This window comes from Nicotiana tabacum, chromosome 19 (genome assembly GCF_000715075.1).
Source record: "Nicotiana tabacum cultivar K326 chromosome 19, ASM71507v2, whole genome shotgun sequence".
Classification (NCBI taxonomy): Eukaryota; Viridiplantae; Streptophyta; class Magnoliopsida; order Solanales; family Solanaceae; genus Nicotiana; species Nicotiana tabacum.
The window spans coordinates 103,775,667-103,783,469 of record NC_134098.1 but is presented as its reverse complement, the minus strand read 5'-3'; positions in this window follow the sequence as shown (position 1 = coordinate 103,783,469).

The window sequence follows — 7,803 nt, the reverse complement described above, 5'->3', positions numbered from 1 at the left end:
GCTGCGCGAACAGTTTGAGCGGCCTCATTAGGGTGATATGTCTGTGACGCAGTATGAGATACGGTTCTCCAAGTTGGCCCGTCATGCGATCTGGTTGGTTCCCACGGACAGGGAGAGGATCATGAGGTTTATTGATGATCTCACTTATCAGCTACAGTTGCTCATGACCAGAGAGAGGGTTTCGGGTGCTACTTTTGATGAGGTTATCGACATTGCTTAGTAGATTGAGATGGTTCGCGGTCAGGAGAGGGTTGAGAGAGAGGCCAAGAGGCCTTGTGGCCAGGGTGGATTCAGCGGTGCTCCTTTTGGGGGTCAGTTCCAGCACGGTAGAGGTCGTCATTTCAGATATGCTCAGTCAGCTCGGCCATTTCATCGGGGTGCATCATCTGGCCATGGTTCTCACAGTTCTCATCAAGGCCACTCATCACTTAGTGCCTTTCTAGCTCAGAGTTCGTCCCGTGCTCCACATGTTCAGGGCTCTTCCGTGCCAGGTTCTTCTACCAGTCATCCCGGTGCTAGGGGTTCCCTTCAGTTTCCGCCACCAGCGCCAGGGAGTTGTTTTAAGTGTAGGGAGCTTGGGCATATGTGGAGGAATTGTCCTCGTCTTCATGGAGGTCTATCACAGCAGAGGAGTCAGCCTCCGACTTCAGCACCAGTTACCTCACCACCCGCCCAGTCAGCTCGGGGTCGCCCTAGAGGGGGAGGCAGATCAAGGGGTGGCCAGGCCCATTTCTATGCCCTCCCTGCCAGACCGGATGCTATTGTTTTAGATGCTGTGATTGCAGGTATTGTCTCAGTTTGTCACTGAGATGCCCCAGTATTATTTGACCCTGGTTCCATGTATTCATATGTTTCCTCGTATTTCGCCCATTTTCTGGATATGCCCCGTGAGTCTTTAGTTTCATCTGTACATGTATCTACTCCCGTGGGCTATACTATTATTATGGACCGCGTATATCAGTCATGTGTGGTGACTATTGTGGCTTTGGAGACCTAAGTGGACCTTTTGCTGCTCAGTATGGTCGACTTTGATGTGATATTGGGTATGGATTGGTTATCTCCATGTCATGTTGTTCTAGATTGTCACGCTAAGATGGTGACGTTGGCTATGCCGGGAATTCCGAGGGTTTAGTGGAGCGGTTTTGTAGATTATGTACCAGGTAGGGTGATTTCATATTTGAAGGCTCGGCACATGGTTGAGAAGGGTTGCCTATCTAACTTGGATTTTGTGAGGGATGTTAGTGCAGAGACTCCTGTCATTAATTCTGTTCTGGTGGTACGTGATTTTTTGGATGTGTTTCCTGCAGACCTGCCGGGCATGCCGCCTGACAGGGATATTGACTTTGGTATTGATTTGGTGCCGAGCACTCGGCCCATTTCTATTCCACCATATCGTATGGCACCGGCGGAGTTGAAGGAATTGAAAGAACAGCTTCAGGAACTATTTGATAAGGGGTTTATTCGGCCTAGTGTGTCACCTTGGGGTGCACCGGTTCTATTTATGAAGAAGAAGGATGGTTTCATGAGAATGTGTATTAATTACAGGCAGTTGAACAAGGTCATAGTCAAGAACAAGTATCCTTTGCCTCGTATTGATGATTTATTCGACCAGCTTCAGGGAGCGAGGGTGTTCTCCAAGATTGATTTGAGGTCCGGTTATCACCAGCTGAAGATTCGGGATTTAGATATTCTTAAGACAGCTTTCAGGACCCGATATGGCCATTATGAGTTCTTGGTAATGTTTTTTGGGCTGACCAATGCCCCGGCAGCGTTCATGTATTTAATGAATAGTGTATTCCAGCCCTATTTGGACTCATTCGTTGTTGTATTCATTGATGACATCCTGGTGTACTCTCGTAGCCAGGAGGAGCACGCTCAGCATTTGAAGATTGTATTACATAGATTGAGGGAGGAGAAGCTTTAAGCAAAGTTCTCCAAATGTGAGTTTTGGCTCAGTTCAGTAGCATTCTTGGGACACGAGGTGTCCAGTGAGGGTATTCAGGTGGATCCGAAGAATATATAGGTGGTGCAGAGTTGGCCCAGACCGTCCTCAGCCACAGAGATTAGGAGCTTTCTTGGTTTGTCGGGTTACTACCGTCGCTTTGTGGATGGATTTTCATCTATTGCATCGCCCTTAACCAAATTGACCCAAAAGGGTGCTCCATTCAGGTGGTCGGATGAGTGTGAGGAGAGCTTTTAGAAGCTCAAGACTGCTTTGACCACAGCTCCAGTGTTAGTTCTGCCATCAGCTTCAGGTTCTTACATCGTGTATTGTGATGCCTCGAGAATAGGCATTGGTTGTGTTTTGAAGCAGGAGGGTAAGGTGATCGCCTATGCCTCGCGCCAGTTGAAGACCCATGAGAAGAACTACCCTGTCCATGATCTTGAGTTAGCAGCCATTGTTCACGCCTTGAAGATTTGGCGTCATTATTTGTATGGGGTTCATTATGAGATCTATACTGATCACCAGAGTCTGCAGTATCTGTTAAAGTAGAATGATCTTAATTTGTGTTAGCGGAGATGGTTGGAGCTTCTTAAGAATTATGATATCACTATTTTGTACCATACGGGGAAGGCCAATGTGGTGGCCGATGCTTTGAGTCGCCGGGAAGAGAGTTTGGGGATTTTAGCATATCTTCCAGCAGCAGAGAAACCTTTGGCATTGGATGTTCAGGCCTTAGCGGGCCAGCTTGTCAGATTGGATATTTCGGAGCCTAGTCGGGTATTGGCTTGTGTGGTCTCCAGGTCTTCTCTTTATGACCGTATCAGGGAGCGTCAATATGATGACCCTCACTTGCTCGTTCTTTAGGACAGGGTTCGGAGAGGTAATGCTAGGGATGTGACTATTGGTGATGACGGCGTGTTGAGAATGCAGGGCCGGATATGTGTGCCTAATGTAGATGGGCTTCGAGAGTTGATTCTTGAGGAGGCCCACAACTCGCGGTATTCCATTCGTCCCGGTGCCGCGAAGATGTACCAGGATTTGAGGCAGCACTATTGGTGGAGGCGGATGAAGAAGGATATAGTTGGGTTTGTGGCTCAGTGTCTCAACTGTCAGCAGGTTAAGTATGAGCATCAGAGACCGGGTGGCTTGCTTCAGAGATTAGAGATCTTGAGTGGAAGTGGGAGTGGATCACTATGGACTTTGTAGTTGGGCTCCCACGGACCTCGAGGAAGTTCGATGCTATTTGGGTTATTGTGGATCGGTTGACCAAGTCTGCACACTTCATTCCAGTTGGTACTACTTACTCTTCAGAGCGGTTGGCTGAGATTTACATCCGAGAGATCGTTCGCCTGTATGGTGTCCCAGTTTCCATCATTTCAGATAGGGGTACTCAGTTCACATCGCAGTTTTTAAGGGTCGTGCAGCGAGAGTTGGGTACTCAGGTTGAGTTGAGCACAACTTTTCACCCTCATACGGGTGGGCAGTCCGAGCGCACTATTCAGATATTGGAGGACATGTTGCGCGCTTGTATCATTGACTTTGGGGGTTCATGGAACCAGTTCCTGCCACTTGCGAAGTTTTCATATAACAACAGTTATCAGTCGAGTATTCAGATGGCTCCGTACGAGGCTTTATATGGGAGGAGGTGTAGATCTCTGATTGGAAGGTTTGAGTCGGGCGAGGCTAGGCTCTTAGGTACAGACTTGGTCCAGGACGCATTAGATAAGGTGAAATTGATTCAGGAGCGGCTTCGCATGACGCAGTCTAGGAAGAAGAGCTACACGGATAGGAAGGTCTGTGATGTGTCTTTTATGGTTGGGGAGAAGATTTTGCTGAAGGTATCACCCGTGAAGGGTGTTATGAGGTTTGGGAAGAGGGGCAAGTTGAGCCCCTGGTTCATTGGGCCTTTTGAGGTGCTTTAGAGGATAGGGTAGGTGGCTTACAAGCTTGCCTTGCCACCCAGCTTGTCGAGTGTGCATCCAGTGTTTCATGTTTCCATGCTCCGGAAGTATATTGGAGATCCGTCCCATGTTTTGGATTTCAGCATGGTTCAGTTGGAGGATGATATGACTTATGATGTGGAGCCGGTGGCTATTTTGGATCGGCAGGTTCGAAGGTTTAGCTCAAAGGATATAGCTTCAGTGAAGGTGCAATGGAGAGGTCATCTTGTGGAGGAGGCCACCTGGGAGACTGAGCGGGAGATGCGGAGCAGATATCCACGCCTATTTGAGACTCCAGGTATGTTTCTAGACCCGTTCGAGGACGAACGGATGTTTAAGAGGGGGAGGATGTGACGACCCGGCCGGTCGTTTCGAGAGTTATAGCCCATTTTTCCAATTTCTACTTCTTTATTGTGTTATTAAGCTATATTATGTTATATCGGATTTGTTGGTTTGGGGCCGGAGTGGTTTCAGAGTGAATTGAGACACTTAGTCTCTTAAGTAGAAACTTAAGTTGGAAAAGTCAACCGGATATTGACCTATGCGTAAACAATCTCGGATTTGAATTCTGATGGTTCCGTTAGCTCTGTTAGGTGATTTTGGACTTAGGAGTGCGTCCGGAATGTGATTTGGAGGTCTGTGGTAGAATTAGGCTTGAATTGGCGAAATTGGAAATTTGGTGATTTCGGTGGGCAGTGGAAAATTTGATATCGGGGTCAGAATGGAATTCCAAAAGTTGGGGTAGGTTCGTAGTGTCATTAGTGACGTGTGTGCAAAATTTGAGGTCATTCGGACATGGGTTTGTTGGTTTCGGCATCGGTTGCCGAATTTGGAAATTTAGGAGTTCTTAGGCTTGAATCCGAAGGTAATTTGGTGTTTGGATGTTGTTTTGAGTGATTCGAAGTTTCGACTAAGTTTGTAGATTGTTATATGACTTATTGGTATTTTTGGTTGAGGTCCCGAGGGCCTCAGGGTGATTTCGGGTGATTAACGGATTGTCGAAGTTGGAAAATGCATCTGAAGATGTTGTTGCTGCTGCTATTATCGCATATGCGGAAGAAAGAGTCGCAGGTGCGATGCCGCTGATGCGCGTAGGGAGTTCGCAGGTGCGGGCAATGCGGTGCTAGGCAGGATGCATAGGTGCGAGTTGGAGGTCGCATCTGTGAGCCCGCAGGTAAGAAACCTGGGTCGCAGATGCGGAAAGGGGGATGTTGGGCAGGCTTCGCAGATGCGGCGCGCCACGCGCAGGTGCGCAAGCGCAGGTGCGACGAGCTTGCCGCAGATGCGAATACTGAGAGGATAAGTGAGTTGCGCAGGTGCGGCTTCTTGGACCGCAGGCGCGGTCGCGCGGGTGCGAGTAAATGGCCGCAGGTGCGAGAAGCCTGGGCAGAGGGTACATATTGCACACTTCACGAATTTTGGTGCATTCTTCACTGTTTCTATTCGGTTTTGGAGCTTTTGGGAGAGATTTGAAGAGGGAATCAAGGGGGTTTTCATTGAGTTAAGTTACTTGAGCCCTAATATTCGTATATATGGTGATTTTCCATTGTTTAATCATGTAATTAGTGAAAAATGAGGGGTTAGGGCTTGGGATTTTTGGAGAAGTAATTTAAGGATTTGAAGGACCAAATGATGTCGGATTTTGATGAATTTGGTATGGTTAGACTCGTGAGTGAATGAGCTTTCTAGTTTTGTAAATTTTGTCAGATTTTGAGATGTGGGCCCGAGGGCGGGTTTGAGCCAATTTCGGGTTTTGGTCTAATTTTGTAGCGTTTTTTGTGGAATTCATTCCATTAGCGCGTATTTATGGTATTGTACTGATTGTGAATAGTTTCGGAGCATTTGGAGGCCGAGTCCAGAGGCATGAGCATTGCGAGGTAGAGATTTGACCGGTTTGAGGTAAGTAACGATTGTAAATCTAGTCCTGAGGGTACGAAACCCCAGATTTTGTATCATTCTACTATTTTTAGTGACGCACATGCAAGGTGACGGGCGTGTGGGCGTGCACTGTTGGGGATTGTGACTTGGTCCGTCCCGTAGCAACTGTAAAGTTGCATACTTTGTTGAAACTATATGATACTTATATGTTTTAGAAAGAGTTTCTGTAAATTGGGCTGAATGCCATGTTTGGGCCTTGTGTCAGTGCTGTTTGGACCCTTAGGGGCCTTTTCTTACTATCCTCTCATTGTTTTCGATTGAAAATCTATACTCAGTCATGGTTATACTTGTTTACTGCATAACTCAGTTTTATGACTCTATTTTGATGCATATAAATGTTGTTTTGGGCCGAATGCCCTGTTTTTACTGAAATGCCCCAGTGGCTTGAGAGGTTTATGACTGAGTGAGGCCGAGGGCCTGATTTGTGAGGATATTTATGGGATCGGGCTGCACGCCGCAGCATGTTGCATATTTATGGGATCGGGCTGCACGCCGCAGCATGTTTGATATAGGCCGAGGGCCTGAGTGATTTATGCCATGATTTGGCTTGATATAGCGCTTGGGCTGAAGGAGCCCCTCCGGAGTCTGTACACACCCCCAGTGAGCGCATGTACCTATTGAGTGCGAGTGTCGAGTGCCAAGTTCTGAGTGACTGAGTGGCTGGGAGGCATGAGTGATTATGAGGTATGCCCGAGTGGCAAGAGTGATTGTGAGGTATGCCCGAGTGGCAAGAGTGATTGTGAGGTATGCCCGAGTGGCACGAGTGACTGTGAGGTTTGCCTGATGGGCTGTATATGAGTGATGTTTTGCCCGAGGGGCTGTTTATGATTTCATCATTTTGCTCACCTTTGCATTTTTCCTCTGTTTGAAAACTGTTGAAAAATATCTTTACATGATTTTTACTGGACTGGGTTTAAACGAGATGTTTTGATCCAAATCCTGATTTTAAAAGCATGCGATATTTTACTCAGATTTCCTGATATGAATGTTATATTCTTTACTGCTCGTCACTACTGCTCAGTCTTTATTTATTGTTGTTACTTACTGAGTTGGCTTACTCACGTTACTCCTTGCACCTTGTGTGCAGATTCAGGTGTAGCTGGACACGGTAGTGGTTATTGATTATTCTGGTTGCAGTTTTTCTTGGAGATAGCAAGGTAGCAGTTTGGCAATCGCAACCCCTGCTCTTCTCCCGATTATCTTCCTCTAAGTTGTATTTAGCTATTTTCCAGGCTGAGTTAGACTTGATATTGTTAGACAGATTGTAGTAGATGCTCATGATTAGTGACACCCCGATGTCGGGATTTTCCTTCCGCACTTTTATTTTGATTGGAACTCCTTTACGAAGGTTTTTATGTTAAATAACATTGAAATTATCTTTGAAATAAAAATATCGGTTTATTTTGGAAGTGAGTCGGCTTGCCTAGTTCATCGATAGCGCCATCACGACAGGGGTTAGTTTGGGTCGTGACACTTTTATAATTTAAATAACTAATAAAAATGGAAATGTATAAAGAGAGAATACAAAAATGAAAATAAGAAATTAAGAGGAAAGAGAAAAAAAAAAGAAAAATCTGTAAAAAGAGGGAACAAGGAAAAGCAAAATAAGTTTTGTTAAAAAATGAGTGAGAGGAGATTCAACCCTAGGTCTCGGGCCTCGCAAGAAGCACTTGGACTATGGCACCTACCATAACCTTGTTAGTCAGGGTGCCACAAAATTATTTTATACCTTTTTTACATGAAATATCAGTGGAATACCAGTACTAATATGAAATTCTATCGGAGTGATCGTGTGGCGTACCACCCCCTTTCCTTTACATAGATCTGCCCTAGCCTCTAATTACACCCAATTACATGCTGACCAAGTAGTTACTCGGCCAAACAAACATGTAAAACTGTGTAATTATACTCAATTACACCCAAATCCAATTCCTAGGTGGCTTTCCAAACAAGCTCTTATTGTGAATAGAACTTGTGAAG